The following is a 17,786-nucleotide window of genomic DNA, read 5'->3' as shown; positions in this document are numbered from 1 at the left end:
CTACACGGAAGATTGCAGAAACCACTACTGAAAGGGAAAAGGGGACTTGAATCTTAAAAATCCAAAGCATAAAAGAAAAACTCAACCAAGTAGCTTCAGATGTGCAAGTCTAGGCATAGAAATATAAACAACATGAAAAGAAAAGCCAAGACCTATGACCTGCACAAACAACCATCCCCTAGTGTGGTGGTTTAAATAGGAATGCCCCCCATAGACTCAGGTGTTTGAATGCTTGGCCTACAGGAAGTGGCACGATTAGGAGGTGTGGCCTTGTTGGAGGAAGTGTGCCACTGTGGGGGTGGGCTTTGAGGTCTCCTATGCTCAAGCCATGCCCAGTGTGGGACACAGTTCACTTTCGGTTGCTTGAGGATCAAGATGTAGAATTCTCAGCTACCTCTTCAGCTCCAAGTCTGCCTGCATGCTGCCTTGCTTCCGGTCATGAAGATAATGGACTACACCTCTAAAACTGTAAGCCAGTCCTAATTAAATGTTTCATTTATAAGAGATACCATAAGCATGGCGCCTCTTCACAGCAATAGAACACTGACTAAAATACCTCATAACCACACCTAGTGAAAATGACCTGGAAAACTATCAGACAAAGATTCAAAAGACTGATTGTACGTATGATCAAGCAACTCAAAGAAGACATAAATAAACTTCAAGAGATTGAAAAGGAAAAGAGTAATGACATAAGGCAATCAATCTAAGATATGAAAATAGAGTCCTACCAAGACAGAGACTTGCTTAAGGAAACTCAAACTGAAATGATGCTGGAAGTGAAACATTCAACAAGACAAAAACCTTAGCTGAAAGCATCACCAACAGAATGGATTATGCAGAAAATAGAAAACGAGCTAAGGGACTGGGTCTCTCAGGAAAGATGAAAGGTCCATCTTAAATATAGACAAAACATACATTTACCGAAATATGAACAGAAAGTGGGCTAATTCTGGGATACCAGGAAAAGCTTGGGGTTATGGACACAGAACAACAGAAGAATTCCATAGCAAAAGTATTGAGACTATTTTCAATAAAATTATAGAAGAAAATTTCCAAAACCTAGAGAAAAAGGTGTTTGTCTAGGTATAAGAGGCCTATAATAACATTAGAAAAGAAACCCTCCATGTCATAGCCAAAACATTAAAAACAGAGAATAAAGAAAGAGTATTTAAGTCACAGGATGAGGGGCTGGAGAAATGGCTCAGCAGTTAACAGCATTGCCTGCTCTTGTAGAAGACTGGGCATTAATTCCCAGCACCCCCACATGGTACATGCAACAGTCTGCAACACCAATGCCACGAAGATTCCACGCCCTCTCTGGCCTCTGCAGGCACTGCATTCACGTGGCACACACATGCAGGCAGCATTTACACACATAAATAAAAATTGAACTTTTGAGAGAAAAAGTTCAGGTAACTTATGAAGGCAGTCCTGTCAGACTATCATCTGTTCATTTGACGTAAACTTTTAAAACCAGAAGGGCCTGGAAAGATAAGTTCCAAGTTCTAGAAGGCCATAACTATCAACCCAGACTATTTATACCCAGCAAAGTTATCTATTAAAATTGGGGAGGGGATTAAAACTTCCTATGATAAAAATAAGTTGAAAGAATTTCTCAAGCACTAGTCCTGCTCAGAGTATACTGGCAGGGATGTCATCAATCTGAAGACAAGAGTAAACACATCCAAGAAATGATAAGGAGTAAAGACCAAGTCCAGAACAGTTGATCAAAAGAGAAAACATGACCAAGCAACAGGAACGAGTGTGGGTTTTTCAATAGTAACTCTTGATATTAGCAGTCTTAACTCCCCAATAGAGAGACACAGACTGGATTAGAAAACAAGATTAATCTGCTTGCTGCTCTAAGACACACACACCTCATGGCCAACTATGGACACCACCACAGAATGAAAGGATAGGAAAAGCTATTCCAAGCAAATGGAACAAGGAAACAGACAGGCAGAGCTATGCTAAGATCTGACAAATTAGACCTCAAACCCAAAATAGTCAGAAAAGATAAGGAGGCTTCACTTCACATCCACTAAGGGAAATTCCCCAGTGGGATATTACCATCCTAAACATACATACAACAAACACCCAATTTCAAAACAAGACACTGTCAAATATAAATCCACACAGCACAGTGACAGTGGATGAGTTCACTACCACACTCTTGCCGGTAGACAGATTATTGGGACAAAAAACAAACCATAGAAATATTGGAGTTAAATGATATCATCAATCGGATGGACTTAACAGACATCTCTTACTTTTCTATTGCTGTGGCACAACACCCTGACCAAGGAAATTTATAAAAGAAAATATTTAATTTGGCTTACAGTTGTGGTTAGATAGAGTCCATGATGGCAGGGTGAGTGAAGAACAATCACCTCTTGATCCATAGCAGAGAGAGAGAGAGAGAGAGAGAGAGAGAGAGAGAGAGAGAGAGAGCTTGGAATCAGGAGTCTTTTGAAATCTCAAAGCCAGCAAGGCTACACCTAATCCTTCCCAAACAGGTCCACCAACTAGGAACCAAGTATTCAAATCACCAACTAGGGAAAAATACATGAGCTTATAGGGACCATTTCCATTCAAGCACTCCAACATTCACATATCATTCCACCCCAACACTAAAAGAATGCACGCTCTTCTAACAGCCTCTGGAACTTTCTCCAAAATTGGCCACATAGTAGAACTCAAAGCAAGCCTCAACAGATATAACCTAACCCACACACGTATATGTTGTGGGATAGCACATTGACTAGGCAAAGATGTGACACATTTGTTTGTGCTGCATTTGTGTAATCACGTGAAGACATGGTGCTGTTTCACCTTGCTTGCTAGGGCACCTGGTTGGTCTAATAAAGAGCTGAATGGCCAATGGCTAAAAGAAAGGAGAGGCAGGGCTGGTAGTCAGAGAGAATAAGTGGGAGGAGGAATCTAGGCTCAAGAAGAACAAGAAAGAAAAGAGGAGAGGAAGTGAGGGAGATGCCCAGGGCCCGCTACCAGACAGAGTAGCATACAGAAATAGAGGTAAAAAGCCCTGAGGCAAAGGTAGATAAAGAAAAACAGGTTAGCAAAAGTTAAAAGAGCTAGCGGGAAATGAGCCCAAGCTAGGCCAGACATTCACAACTGAGAGAAAAGAGCTAGCGGGAAATGAGCCTAAGCCAGGTCGAGCAGTCATACCTAACAAGAAGTCTCCATGTCATGATTTGGGAGCTGGTTGGTGATTCCCCACCCACCCAAAAAATAAAAAGCCAGGTACATATTTAGGCAGCACTAAGTTGACTCAGCGAGTTCTAAAAAAACAGAAAACTGAACACACACACACACACACACACACACACACACACACACACACACACACTTCTTTCCATGTTGACACATAGCAGGACCCAGCAGCAGACTAAGATAACTCAGCTATCCCCCCCCCATTTACTTTCTGTGTTTTCAATTACCTCGAAGTTTCACACCTCAGGCTCAACAACCCTTCTTCTGACTTAGCCCTGGGCCAACAGTGGCTCAACACTATGCCACAATGTCCTTATCGGCCACCTGGTTTCACCTTTTGGTAGGTATGTTGCTGTCTCACACCACCTGAGAAGAAAGAGCCAGAGTATGTAGGAATGAGACAGACAGACAGACAGACAGACAGACAGACAGACAGACAGTCAGATAATGTTTACTACAGCTCATTGTTCTATCAGTACTGTTAATGTCTTAACTGTGCTTAATTTATAAATTAAACTTCACCATAGCTGTGTGAGGAGATCTGTGTGCCTGGCTCTAAGGCATTCCATATTGTGTGACATGTTGGCTTCCAGGGACTCTACTGGGCCAGGTGTTGAGTGTCACTGGGGAGGCACATGACTCTTCACCCTGCTGTGCATGTTGACTTCACCACCTGGCCAGTGGTACCCAGGAGGCTCAGGCTGATAACTTATTCCTAAAAATGAAAAAGTGACATCCATAAATCAATCAAAGGACATTATGAGCACAATGACAGCTTAAAACCATATCAGACAAACAGCCTGAGGTCTCACCTACCACACATCAGGACTGCAGTGACCACCTGTGCCTCATGAAGAGAGGAACACCTGCCTGTGTGATGGTAATGGCCCCATGGCTGCCATCTGACCTCACAGTGTGCATGTCCAGGTACCAATAGGCAGAGAACTCCAAACTGCCCCCACCACTTTGTTGCTCAATTCAACCCTACAGCTTGGTTCTCTTCTCAGCCCCTCCCACTTGGCTCCTCATTCTCGCCTAACCACTTGCAGCAACTCTGCCTCCACTAGGCCTCTTTAACCTATCTGTAGTTCTTGTGCAGCCTGTACACACACTGCTCTGTTAAGGTATGACTTAATAGTTAACATTAGCAATTAAGATGAGAATAAAAGAAAATGTGATTGCCAGTGGCCAGCCATCCAGGGAAATCTGGACTCCTTGGTTGGTTTCAGCCAATGAAGTCAACATAGTTTATGCATTTATTGTTATCCACTAAATTCTGACACTGTGGAAAGCATAGGTGATCCTCTATGTCTGTGGTACAGCATGCTCATTCCAGTGTGTTCTTGGTTCTGTCTGAAATATGCATCCACGAACCTTGGACTGTAACCCTGTAAACTATGGGTGCTGCTGGAGTGATGACAGTGAATGGCTCTGAGACACCTTCATGACAATGACTAAAGCTATTTATAATCTCCATTGGTGACAGAGCCACGGCTCTGGCTGATGACCTCTGCCCTAGCACCTTCTTTCACATAGGAGAAAAATGTTAAATTAAGTGGCATTTTCTCACTCAACTATAGGAACCCCTCACATTTTATTGGGTGTTTCATGAGGTTGATGGACCCAGGGCTAAGATTTTATCTATGGGACTTTGACCCAAGGTTGGCTGCCTTCTCGGGTCTTAAGGCCCGCCCCTCTTATAGACCCTTTCCCTGCTTGGCTAGCTGCTGTTGAACCAGGAGGATAGAGGGCCTGCCGGCACAAGCCCCACACTGTTCTTAGGAGGGGTGAGAGCATTCCACCCTGTCTCTTTGTCAACTTGCTTTCCTCATATGCTAACTTTGCAAGTCGCCCATGGAAGGTCTCTGGATCTCTCTGCCCTGCTCTCCTGCCTCAGTCCTAGGCAGCCTGGTAGTGACTTGAAAGAGGAGAGGAGATGTCATTCAGTCGCTGACCAGCCCTTGCGCTCCACTGCATGGGACACAACTTCCAAAACCTGCATTGTTGATTCTGGGCCTTTGCCAACTGCAGAATATGAAATCCTGGTGGTTTCCGAGGCCCAGTGCCAGTGGCGGACAGAATCACAGCTCTGAAGGTTGATGCCAGGCATGGAGGGTGACGACCTGAACTCTGCTCTCCAGGGGTGATGTGGCTTTGCTGTTGAGGGTCAGAGCTTCAGAGATTACCCACAGGAACCCTTGTACAGTTGTGACTACTAACATTCCTTTGGGGGCTGTGGCTGTGGCTCAGTGGAGGATGCCCTTGTCCGGCATACTTGAAGCCCCAGAGGCTGAGACTGCGGCTCAATGTGTAGAGCCCTTGTCTAGCATGCTTGAAGCTCTGGGTTTGACCCTTAGCACTGCATAAGTTGGGCACAATTGTAGCCCCAACCCTGAATAGGTGGAGGCAGAAAGCTCAGGCATTAAAGGTATCCTTGGATGCATGTTGAGTTCAAGGACATGAAAATCTGCCTATAAACTAAGTAAGTGGAGACTGATGTGAATAACTGCTCAGTGGCTAAAAGTGTTTACTGCTCTTGCAGTAAATGGGTTCAGTTCCTACCACCCACATGGCAGCTCACAACTGTATAAACTGGTGACATGGCTGGCTCTGTGGAATGATTAAGGGGAGGGTTTATATTATAAATATGAGAGCGAACAGCCAGAGGCATCTGCAAGAGTCCAGAGTAGAGAGAGAAAGTATTAGGCTGAACAACGCCAGCAGACTGGACCTGGCCATGAGAGAAGCAGGAGCAGAGCTGAGAGATAGGAGAGTGGAGATAGAGATAGATGATAGATAAATGATAGATAGATAGATAGATGATAGATAAATGATAGATAGATAGATAGATAGATGATAGATAGATAGATGATTGATAGATAGATAGATAGATGATAGATAGATGGATGATAGATCAATAGATGGCAGATAGATGATAGACAGACAGACAGACAGACAGACAGACAGAGACACTGAATAACCAAAAGAGCAGAGTTGTAAGGAGAACGCGTAGTTCAGGGAGGGAAGCCCATGAACTGGAAAAGTTTGGGGTAGGGCCAGGATGCCAGCCCATGCTTTGAAATATTCAGCAGGTACTGTGATCCTGAGGGGGTCTGGAGGCCATCATATGCTTTGCTTGGTATGCTAATAAGCACCACAGAGAGCCATAACAGTGTCTGCCACGGTGCAGTGGAGGTCCGTGACAATGCTGATGTTGGCCCTCATCTTTCACCTCAGGACCAGGCCTCTTGCTGTTAACAGCTGGGTCCACCAATCCAGCTGACCCACGAGCCTCTAGGGATTCTCCCATCTCTGCTTTCCTGAGACCATGGATGCATGCAGCCCCATCAGGCTTTATGTGGGCTCTGGGGCCCTAGACTTGGGTCCTCGAGCATGTGTGGCAAGTGCCTCATCCACTGAGCCAACTTCCCCAGATGCCCGCCGTTTCTACTCTTTATTAAAATGTTTAGATCAGTTCTGGTCTGGTAAGTCTTAACCCCAGGCCTTGGACTCACCGTTGTAGGCAGAAGAACTCCCGCTGGGAGACTACACAGAGCGTGTTGTGTTCTCTCAGACACAGGCTGAGGAAACTGGTTTTCCTATTCATAGACTGCCGTCATCCGCGCGCAGGCTGATCCCAGGGGGACACTCCCCAGCTTCCTGGTCTATTGTGTGCATGGTGTTTGCATGTCTCGGGGACAAGACAGCCCTCAGAGAGAAGTGAAGATACTTTTGGTAAAACGCTGCAGGGGAGGTGGGTGCATAGGAGATCTGGGTGGGGTCGCACCCTATCACTTGCAACAATCCCTTCCTGTGTTCCCATGCCCATGCTTTTCTGATGGGCTCACAAGAGCATCTTCGTGGGCAAGCCAGGATACAGGGCTTAGCCCTGTACACAGGTGGTTCACTGAGTGAAGAAAGGGAGCAGAGGCAAACTGCTGTGAGCAGCATCTGAAAGGGTGCGGTGCCAAGGGGCAAGAGCGAAGGCAGCCAAACTCTGACTGGACTGAGGTAACAGGGACAGCTGAGTGGCACAAGGAAAGACAGCAAGGATGTCCCACAGCTGTGACACAATGGGAAGGCACTGGCTGGACACAATGAAAAGGCGGTCACAGTGGAGACAAGAGCAGAGGCCCGAGTTTGGGCAGGCTGGCTAGGCCCAGCTCTGCTCCACTGAAGCCTGGGGCATTTCCTCCTGTGGAGGCCACTGGGAGAGCCAGTCCAGCCAGCAGTCTTGGCTCTGAGGCATCTTACTGAGAAGTGTGCCGGCAGCTGGGCACTCCAGCACAAAGTCATTGTCTTTGCTCATTCAAGTGGGATTAGCCACAATGAGGCCCAGAGTCCTAGTGTTACAAAACCTAAGGGTTTGTAATCATCAGACACAAAAAACCTAACTGCCAGCCTGGTGGTGGTGGCTCATGCCTTTAATCTCAGCACTCTGGAGGCAGAGGCAGGCAGATTTCTGTGAGTTCAAGGCTAGCCTGGTCTACAGAAATAGCTCCAGAACAGCTAGGGCTACACAGAAGAAAAAAAAGCAAAAGAAACCAAAAACCAAACAAAAAACAAAAGAAACCAAAAAGCAAAATAAAATACCTAAAAACTCAAAGCAAACAATCAAACAAACAAAAACCACCAACAACAAAAAACCCTAATTTCAGCTTTTGTCCTGAGCCTGGCTCATGCTGCTCAGTGCCCAGCTTTGTTTAATTCTGCTGGATATTGTGGAAGCTGCAGACAGGCTTAGTGGGAGCTTGGGCAAGCCTGAGCCTCAAGGTTGGGGGAAGAATGTTTTGCCCTGAGAGCGCAGAGGCCTGATTCTACCGTGGTTGTGCCCACCTGGTCCCTGTGGGCTAGACAAGCAATCACAGTCACTATTGGGTGCACTTCGAGGGTTAGGAGGAAAGAATAATGTTTGAAGACACAGCCAACTGCTAACGGACTAGCTGGGGTCTGTGGACTGGCCACTTGGTCTCCATTGCCCCTACTGTATCTTGGGAGGAAGAGGAGCAGACAGCCGGGCTACAGTGCAGAAACAGAAAGGGGACACCAGCCGTTTAATGTAGCTCTAGCTTATGAGACACTTCTTCATGCAGGCGGTTGCATACACGAGTGCAGGCACACATGTGGTGTGTGTGTAGTGTGTGTATGTGGTGTGTGTGTATGTGTGTTCATGGGCGTGTGGGGTGTGTGTGTGTGTGTGTGTGTGTGTGAAGTGTGTGTGTGTGTGTGAAGTGTGTGTGTGTGTGGTATGGTGTGGTGTGAGTGCATGGTGTGCTGTGAGTGCATGGTGTGTGTGTGTGTGTGTGTGTGTGTGTGTGTGTGTGTGTGGTATGGTGTGCTGTGAGTGCATGGTGTGTGTGTGTGTGTGTGTGTGTGTGTGTGTGTGTGTGTGTGTGTTATTCTCAGAGAGGCCATGGGTTGACATCAGGTGTCTATCTGTGCTTTGTTTTGGGAACAGATCTCTCACTGAACCTAGATCTTGATGACTTGGTAGGAGTGGGTAGCCAACAAGCTTCAGAGGTTGTCTGGTCCAGGTTCCCCAGGGCTGGGGTTATAGGCGTGTGCCGCTTCTCTCCGACTGGGTCCTCACACCTGCACACCAACACACTATGCTGAGCCATCTCCCCACCCTCCTAGGTCTCTTTTGGCCGCTGTCTTCACTCTGCTCCTTGGTCCTCCACGCTCTCTGGCTCACTTCAGGCACCAGCTCCACGTCTCTCCTGATCCCTCACACCACATAGGCTCTCACAGCCTCTGAGCCTCCCCTCTGCCCGGCTTCCAACTCCTTCAACTGCCTCAGCAGAGAGGGCCTTCCCACACTCGTCGTGCGTGCCTCTCTCGGCCCCCACCGTCAAGAGCTTCCGTTGACTGATGAGCACGGCTTCTCTGACACCAGCTCCACTTTTGGAGAATCACCACAAAGCCTCTTAAAAAACAGTGTGAGGCTCTTCTGGTCTCTTTGGCCTCGGCGACAGAAGCAAGATGACAAAAGGAACATCATGCTTTGGAAAGTATCGTAATAAGACCTGTTTGTTGTGCCGCCGCTGAGGCTCTAGGGCCTACACCTTCAGAAGTCCACCTGTGGCAAATGTGGCTACCCTACCAAGTGCAAGAGAAAGTATGACTGGAGTTCCCAGGCTGAGAGGTGAAACACTACCAGGACTGGGCGGATGCGGCACCTAAAAATTGTCTATCAAAGATTCAGACATTGATTCCATGAAGGGACAGCACCTAAACCCAAGAGGGCAGCTCCTGCAGCATCCAGCTTCTTTCCCAGCCAAAGACTGATCAGGAAAGGCTGAGAGGCCAATCCACCCTCTGGTAAATTTCTCAGTAGCACAGCGCTGTCTGTCTGACATCCCCTCCTTGCACTCGGCCTCTGCCACCTCCACCTGATATTTTGGCATCTAACAGTCACCCTTAACTGTTGCCCTAGTACAACCCTATATTGTCTGCCCACTATTGTGTAACAAATCAAATGACTTTGAGCTTTGCTGCCTAAAACAACCATCTCTTCTGAACCAGTTCTCCTGGCTCTGGATCCCGTCACCGCTTCAACAGTCTTTCTACTCCTGGGTAGACTGTGGCTCTGGAGCCCATCACTGCTCTGTCCCAACAGGCTTTATCTCTGCTCCTGGACAGAGTTAAGGTGTCCACCAAGCTCAGCCTGAAGCTCACCTGAGTAAGGGTCTGCTCAGGGGTCCCACGGCTGAAGACAGTTAAGTTCTGTGTGACTGGAGGACTCGGGTATCATTTTGGTGCCAGCTGCAGGCTGACAGCTGGGGGCTCCTGAGCTCCTTGCAATTTGGGGTTCCTGAACATGGCTGCATGCTCCCTCACTGCCAGGGAGGGTGAGAGATGCTAGCCAGAGGACACCTATCTTACGTAACAAACACACAATCGTGTTTGCACAAGCTCATTTTACCTCCTAGCCTTTCTGTATTCTGTTTGTTAGAAGCAAGAGGCAGACACTGCCCAAGCTCAGGAGAATGGACCATGTGAGGGGTGAGCTCACACTGAAGGTGGGGGTGGGCGACATGAGGTAGCGACACTAGGAAGCAGGGATGGTGGGGTGACCTCTCTGCCACAGACCCCAGCTCTCTACCTCTGCAGGGGAGGTTCTCTGTGTTCCAAGATCTCCCCCCCTCACTTTCTTCCTTCTCCTCTTTCTTCCCCCTCTTCCTTTTTCTCTTGTTTCTCTTTTCCCATCTTCTTCCCTTCCTTTTCTTCTCCTCCTCTTTTCCATCTCCCTCTCATTTCTCATCCTCCTCTTTGTTCGTGTTTTGGAAATACTGTCTTACTGTATAGCCTGGGCTAGTCTATAATTTTCTATCCTCCTGGTTCAGCCTTCCCCAAAATGGGATTACATGCCCAGCATTCAGGTTCTATTTTGCATGCCCCCAAATGCTTCTGGGGCCTTTGTTGCACCCCAGTCCTATGTTGGGCTCTGGGGTAACTAAAATGAATAGCACAGTCCAGTCCCCTGAGTTGTCACTCCAAGGAGCTTCCTGGCAGCGCCCACATTCTTAGATTGTCTGTATAACATGACACCTTGTTCTGTTGTCCCCACAATAGCACTGTTTGTGTAAATACTTCTGTCTCAATGGGATCCCAGTCTCCACAGTGACAGGGTAAATCTGGGTCAAGGTCAACACTCTGAGTCTAGGCATGAGAACAGAACTCTGACTACTTGCTTGGTCTGAACTGGACTTTACTTTTTCTTCTTAGGTTCATCAATGAGAAATGATCAATTTGTTTTCAGAAGCAGGCCCAGGTCTTTCCAGAAGCCACAGGGAATCCAAGAGACTAGGCCCTAGTTCTCTCTGTGATGCGATGCTTGTCCTGGGCACAGGAAGTGACAGCTGACAGTGGGGCTTTATTTTCCCACTCAGTGGCAGGGATTGCCATCTGCAGCTGCTCAGCCCCGCTTCCCTTTTGCCCAGAGCGGGGCATCCTATTCTCTTGGGCTAGGCTATTCTTATTCTCCGCTGGCTGGGCTGTGTCTGTGCCTGATTGCTGGGATGATGGAGCAGACAGATCTAGCAGGAGACAGCATGATTTCCCTGAAGGAAGGGAGAGGAAGTGGACTGGGACTTCCTTGCAGTATAAGTGCAAATGGCAGAAGAATGATCTGCAGGCAGGGACAGACACAAGTCGGTGTTAGGTCCAGGCTCTTCTGGGCTCATTCATGTGTTCATTATGCTGAAGGAGGACTCATGTCTGGGAAAGGCAGGGGGAGATGGAGAAGGTCACATGGTAAATCAGGGTAGATGGGCTGGTTCTCTTGTGCTGCTGCAAGGCTATCTTAAAGCTCCACAATGTATCGCTTCTGGTTTTATATTGTTTCATTTCTGGTTTTACACTGTATCATTTCTGGTTTTACATTGTATCATTTCTGGTTTTACATTGTATCATTTCTGGTTTTACATCGTCCTTGGGAGGTGAGATGAAGCTGAAAGATCTCTGGTGGGGGCAGGCCTTACTTCGGTAGCCTTATGAGTTGCTAGGTGTCTGTGCTTGGGGGCAGGTTGGGACTTTATGTATCTAGTGGAGAGTGGGTTAGTCTTCCACCCCTGCCTGTAGATGCAAATGATACTGCTAGTGACTTCTAGTAAAAAACAAGAGGCACTGCATCCCCATGATAGGTTAGGGTCAAAGCCTGGGCTCTGGGAGCCCTATTAAGCTAGGTTCAGTCTCTTGTCCTCCAGAGGCCAGTTAAACAAGTACAAGTTAAAAAGTACTAGTTAAAAGCTGAGAGAGATTTATTCTATGTAGCCACATTGGGAAGAGGAGCCTACCTCTGCAGATCATTGAATCTTGAGGATATTCCAAAGCCAGATAATACTCCGAGCGTGCCTGGGCAAGCATGTGGGCTTCCTTCTCCACTTCTGATGGTCTCTCTAGAAGTACAGGACACACCCACAAAGTCCTTTTCTCCTGAGAAGGTACTCCCTACTGAAGCCAGAGGGTGTCCTTGGTAGCTGATGTCTGGTTAACAGGGAATATTGCTTAAGTTTCAGCTAGACTAAAACCCCACACCATCCTTTGACTCTGGAGGACAGCTGGACTTTCCATGAGATGGCAAGTGTCCCTTTGGCATGTGGGATCCTACAAAGAGTCATGACATCTGACTGACATGTTGGGGCAGAGGCATAACTTAACCCTTTGGGCTGTGGGATGAGGCCCAGGTTATCTGCCCTGGACAAGACAATGGGCGCCCATATTTGGCCCTGATGAGCAGTGTCTGGCCTGCCACCTGCACACGAATACAATGCTTGCAATTGCACAATGGACTTTCCTCGGAGCCGAAGGGAGCTGGCTGGAAGTAGCAGGTACAGTTTAGTTGTGTCAAGGGATGAGGGGCTGTGCCTTGCTGCCAAAGGCCCATTTGGGAGGTATGCCCACCCTCTCAGGAGCGTCCTCGCAAGGTCAGAATGCTGCTCACTGCCAGGGAGGATCAACAGCCTCTTTGTATTCCACAATGGGAGAGAGGATGGTGCCTGGGGCAGGGTGGGGGGGGGCGGGCTGCTCTGGCTGCCTGTGATGGGTTCCTTGTAGAAACAGGATGACAAAGGTTTATCTAGGAAAAAAGAGCTGAGCTTTGTTCTGAGAGTTGGGGTACAGGTTAGTGGACCAGATCCCTGGGAGTGTTGAACTCCTGAGTCTGAGCCAGAGATTGAAGCACTATTCCCAATAACCAGCCAGATATAGAAGCAGATGGAAGATTTTATCCAAGGGCCAGGCAGGAGAGAGCTGGAGCTCACAATGGAAAGACACCTTCTGCCCAGCAGGCCTGGGGCTGTGTTTTCACAGGGGCTTGGCCATGAGCATTTGTGCTGTGCATGCTACTGTAGGCGTCTCCAGGGGCTGCCTTTTACTTATTTATCTTTTCTGATTTGATCATAGTTGTATCTATCATGGCACCACTGATGCTAGTTACTGTAGATGTCAGAGTCGGAGACTGGACCCTGGCAGCCGGAACACGCCAGGCTCAGTCACCTTTGTCAACAGGCTAGTCAGACAGATAACAGTGAAAGCAGGGAAGGAGATTTGTTTGGCCATACTGAGAAGGGAATAAACAGAGGTCCAGTGGATGCTCCCTCACAAGACCATCTTTGGGGTCCTGACAGCAAGTTCAGGTATAAATAGAAGGCAAAAATGTGAGCATAATTGAGACCAGGTCGTGTGTTCCCACCAGTCACTGACCCATCCATCATTCGAGTTCTAGTTTGCAAGATGTCAGAACTATGTGAGATCTCTTCCTGCAAGACATGCCCTCCTCTGGCCAGCACCTGGCTCCCAGGCCTGTTCTACCCCCAGCATGAGATTCTTGGGAAGGTGATAATTTCTTGGGGTCCATTGTTTCAAAAAGTCTGATAGCCAAAGGCAGGGGCACACATATTTCTCCTTAGATTATCTTTGTTTCAGCTAAGACAATTATACTGTGCGTGTGTGTGTGTGTGTGTGTGTGTGTGTGTGTGTGTGTGTGTGTGATCATTATAATAGTATAAAAGAGGTTATAAAGAGCTCAAAGTCATCATGAATGTCAACTTGGCTTTGGAATCATATGGAGTCAGACTATAGCTCTTTTTGGTGTAAGGGGCACATGGTATCAGTGGCCTACAGCTGGAAGCACCAGCCTTCCAGCATCCAGACTTTAACTTTGCAAGCCAGAAGCTTAGCAGGAAAGACAGTGGGAACCTGACATCCCTTTGACTACCATGTAAAATCTTGGAAATATAGCCAGGCGGTGGTGGCACATACCTTTAATCTCAGAACTCTGGAGGCAGAGGCAGGTGGATCTCTGTGAGTTCAAGACCAGCCTGGTCTACAAAGCTACACAGAGAAACCCTGTCTCAAACAACAACAACAAAACAACAACAACAACAACAAACCCAACCAAACAAAATATTTGGAATATATTCATAGCAGGCAGCTAGTTGTCATCAACCCAAAAGCTTAGAATGTCACCAGACCACATCTGAAACCTGGAGCAGATTTCTCACTGTGCCAGAGCCCACTGACTTCATGTCCCCACCAACATATTTGTCAAAATGCCTTGACTTATGACTTTCTTTTGTTCTTTGACTATAAAAGCTAATGTGATCCATTCCATGCTTGATCACACCATTTTGGGCAACCCTAGACTGTATTCCCAGGCTCCAGTCACTCACTTTTGGCTCAGAACAAACTGGACTGCTGTGTGGATGCTGGAAATGAAAACCAGGCCCTCTGCCAGAGCGGCCAGTGCTTTCACAGCTGAGCCATCTCTCCAGGCCTTATTGAACTCAGACCTGGCCTCAAGCTCTTGTATGTGTTGTGATTTGAAGGAGAAAGGCTCCCAAAGTCTCATATGTTTGCAAGCTTGGTCTCCAGTTAGTGGGATATTTTGGGAAGGATGAGGCAGTGTGGCCTTGTTGGAGGAGGTGTGTCACTGGGGGTAGGCTTTGAGAGTTCAAAGGCCTATGCAAGACTCAGTGTCTCCTTTCCTCTCTCTCTCTCTCTCTCTCTCTCTCTCTCTCTCTCTCTCTCTCTCTTTGAATGCCGCTTGAGCATCAGGATGTGAAGTTCTCAGCTACCTCTCCAGCACCACACCTGTGTTTTCCACCATGATGGACTAAACTTCTGAAACTGTAAGCCAGCCCCCAGTTAAATGCTCTTTTTTATAAGAGCTACATGGTCATGATGTCTCTTAACAGCAACAGAACAGTGACTAAGACTGTAGTGACTACAGTGTAGTCTGGGGGACATTTAGGTGTGGTCTTGCTGGAGGAAGTATGACACCAGGGAAAGGATTTCTGAGCTAAAAGATTTCTGCCATCTCTAACGTCTTTCTTTTGCTTCATGCTTCCGCAAAGGATGTGGGCTCTCAGTACCCTGATCCAGCTGCTATGCCTGCCAATTACGGCCACATTGCCTCTCCATCATGAATCCTATCCCTCTGAACTATAAGCCGAAACAAACACTTTGTTTTTATAAGTTGCCTTAGTCACTGTGTTTCATCACAGCAATAATAATTACTACAAGTACCAACTCACACTGACTTGCCCAGATCGAGAGTTTGAATTCAGCTCCCCATTGTTATCAGAGGAGACCAGTTCTCTCTCTCTCTCTCTTCCCCTTGTCTTTCTTTCCCTTGTCTCTGTTCATGCTAGGAATTGAACCCAGGACCTTGAAATATGAAATAGTCATCCTACCACAAAACTACACCCTGACCCCACTGGTAATATTTTCTTGCTACAGGGTAGGGGTGAAGCTCCCTCTTCACTGGGCTCAACGACACAATCAGTGACAACATATTTCAATTGCTCTCCTCACCGCCTCATTCAGTCTCATTGCTGCTGGGTGCAAGTGGACGTTCCATTCTTGGTGAGGCCTCACTGTCACCAGAGATGGAAGGGAAACTGGATGGTGACTACTCCCATATTGCAATGCTTTTTTGGGTTTCAATGATGCTGCCTGGGGCTGGAGGTTCAGTGCCCCTCTGCCCCTAGCTGACATCAGAAGAGGAAGTGAAACTTCCTGGTGTCAGGTCTCACTTTGCACCATCTCATTAAGTCTGTGTGGCGGCTGAAGTTCAGTTCCCTGCTGAATGGTAGTACCTTTTAGGGAAGTTGGAATGCTGCCTGCTTCTGCCAGGCACAGAGGGGACTCTTAGCTCTGTGTTCAGTCTTACTAATGTCACCTAACATGATGACCCAATTGTGCCTGACTTCCGTGAAAGGAGAGGGTGGGTAGAGCACCACCCTCTACCCTAAGAGGTTCTGCAGAAACTGCCAGGGGCAGGTTGTGTTTGGCTGGAGTAAGGAGAGTATTGCTAAAGTTTTCTATTGTTAGGCCATTTACCCCCTGCTCTGTAGCCACAGAAAGCAAACTTTCCTCAGAATTGTCTGCCTGTTCCTATTAACAGCTCTGGGTTGGAGATTTTGGTAGTTGTCTACCCGGGAGATCTGAGAGGCAATGAGAGGCATTGGAGGACTTACTGGGGGGGGGGTCCTCAAATCCAACTTTTGGGGCCTTCCTAGTCTTGCATTCTGTTCAGGTTTTCTGTCATTAAAGAGAATAGACAGGACTGGAGAGATGGCTCAGCATTTAAGAGCCTGGGTGCTGTCTCAGGGGACCTGGGTTCAATACCAGCATCCATATGGTGATCCACAGTTGTCCATAAATCCAGTCCCTTCTTCTGGCTTCCATGGGTACCAGGCATGCATGTGGTACTCAAACATAATGCAGGCAAAACACGCATGCACATAAATAAAATAAATAGATTTAAAAAAGACTGGGGAGGTGATGACAACTCCATCCAGGTGGAATTAGAAAGCTGTGCAGTTGTTTTCCAATGAAGCAGCTTTCTCAACCTTGGTCAAAGCCCCTCAGCGTAGAAATGCAGAACTGGTCAAAGAGGATGGTGAACCCCTCCAAGGCTCAGCTCACACTGTGGAAGGTGGGGCAGAAAGAATGTAAGAGGTGGAGGATGGGGAGGAGGGCTGTGAACTGCTGAGTTCTGGAACTGACATAGCTATCACACGTGCGAGCTCACAAAAGCTGTGGTTAACTGCACAAGAGCAAGCCAACAAGACCAGTCAGCATTCCTACAGGCATGGTGGGTTACCAAAGTGCATGAATGAATGAATGAATGAATGAATGAATGAATGAATGAAAAATAAATAAATAGGAATTTTAAAAAAGAGAACGACAGTAGGAGGGGCATGCTGGCGGTTCCTGGGGGAACGTGGGAGGAAGGAGTCGCAGGTGGACATGATCAAGCTACATGATCATTCCCAGGTTCAATCATTGGATGGATACTCATGGCTGTGGTTTGTCGTGGTGAAAAGATTACAATCAGGTTACAATCAGGAATAGGAAGAGATGTACAGAGCAAAGTCCAGGAGAAACCAGGTGGGAGTAGGGAGTGGGGGCTCTCGCCATTCTCTTCCAGGAGAGTCAGTCACATGGACAGTGTTCACTTCTAGCAACAACAACTGTGCTAATGCACAAGAAGCAACCACAATCACCAACCTTACCATGGTGTGGCTGCTAGCACTGCTCATCAACTTAAGTTGCAGCCGCTCAACCAGCTGATACCATGTGACCCAGGGCTCCCCGAGTCAGTCACTTGGGGAGCCAGACAACATGGCGATTGAAAGATCCTAGTGTGAACAGAGACACTCAGGTGGAACCTTTCAAAGTCTCAAAGGGAATCTTCCAGAGCCAGAGGCCAGGGGCCAGCTCCCTCTTTGGGTAAGGCTGATCCTTGCTAGCTGTGCTGCTTGTTTTACGGCATCAGCTAGCATCATGTGGGAACAGGGAACCTCCATTGAGAAAATGCCTCCACCAGACAGGCTTGTGGGCAAACCTGTAGCAGATTGCCTTCATCGATGATTTATGTGGGAAGGCCCAGCTTTCTGTGGGAGGTGCCATCTCTGGGCTGTCTGTCCTGGTGTTATAAGAAAGCAGGCTGGGCAAGCCATGAGGAGCAAGCCAGTAAGTAATCAGCTCCTGCTTCCAGGCTCTTGCCGTGCTTGAGCTCTCCCTGACTACTCTGGATGACT

The 17,786-nt window shown here is 47.6% G+C and overlaps 1 pseudogene; it reads left to right on the top strand.

Moving 5' to 3' along the window:
- The first annotated feature begins 9,216 nt into the window (after positions 1–9,216).
- Positions 9,217–9,536, top strand: LOC107979454 (annotated as a pseudogene).
- The last annotated feature ends 8,250 nt before the right edge of the window (positions 9,537–17,786 follow it).

This window comes from Cricetulus griseus, chromosome 4, assembly GCF_003668045.3.
Source record: "Cricetulus griseus strain 17A/GY chromosome 4, alternate assembly CriGri-PICRH-1.0, whole genome shotgun sequence".
NCBI classification, from domain to species: domain Eukaryota; kingdom Metazoa; phylum Chordata; class Mammalia; order Rodentia; family Cricetidae; genus Cricetulus; species Cricetulus griseus.
The sequence above is the reverse complement of the archived record's forward strand: the minus strand, read 5'-3'. Positions and strand labels throughout refer to the sequence as shown.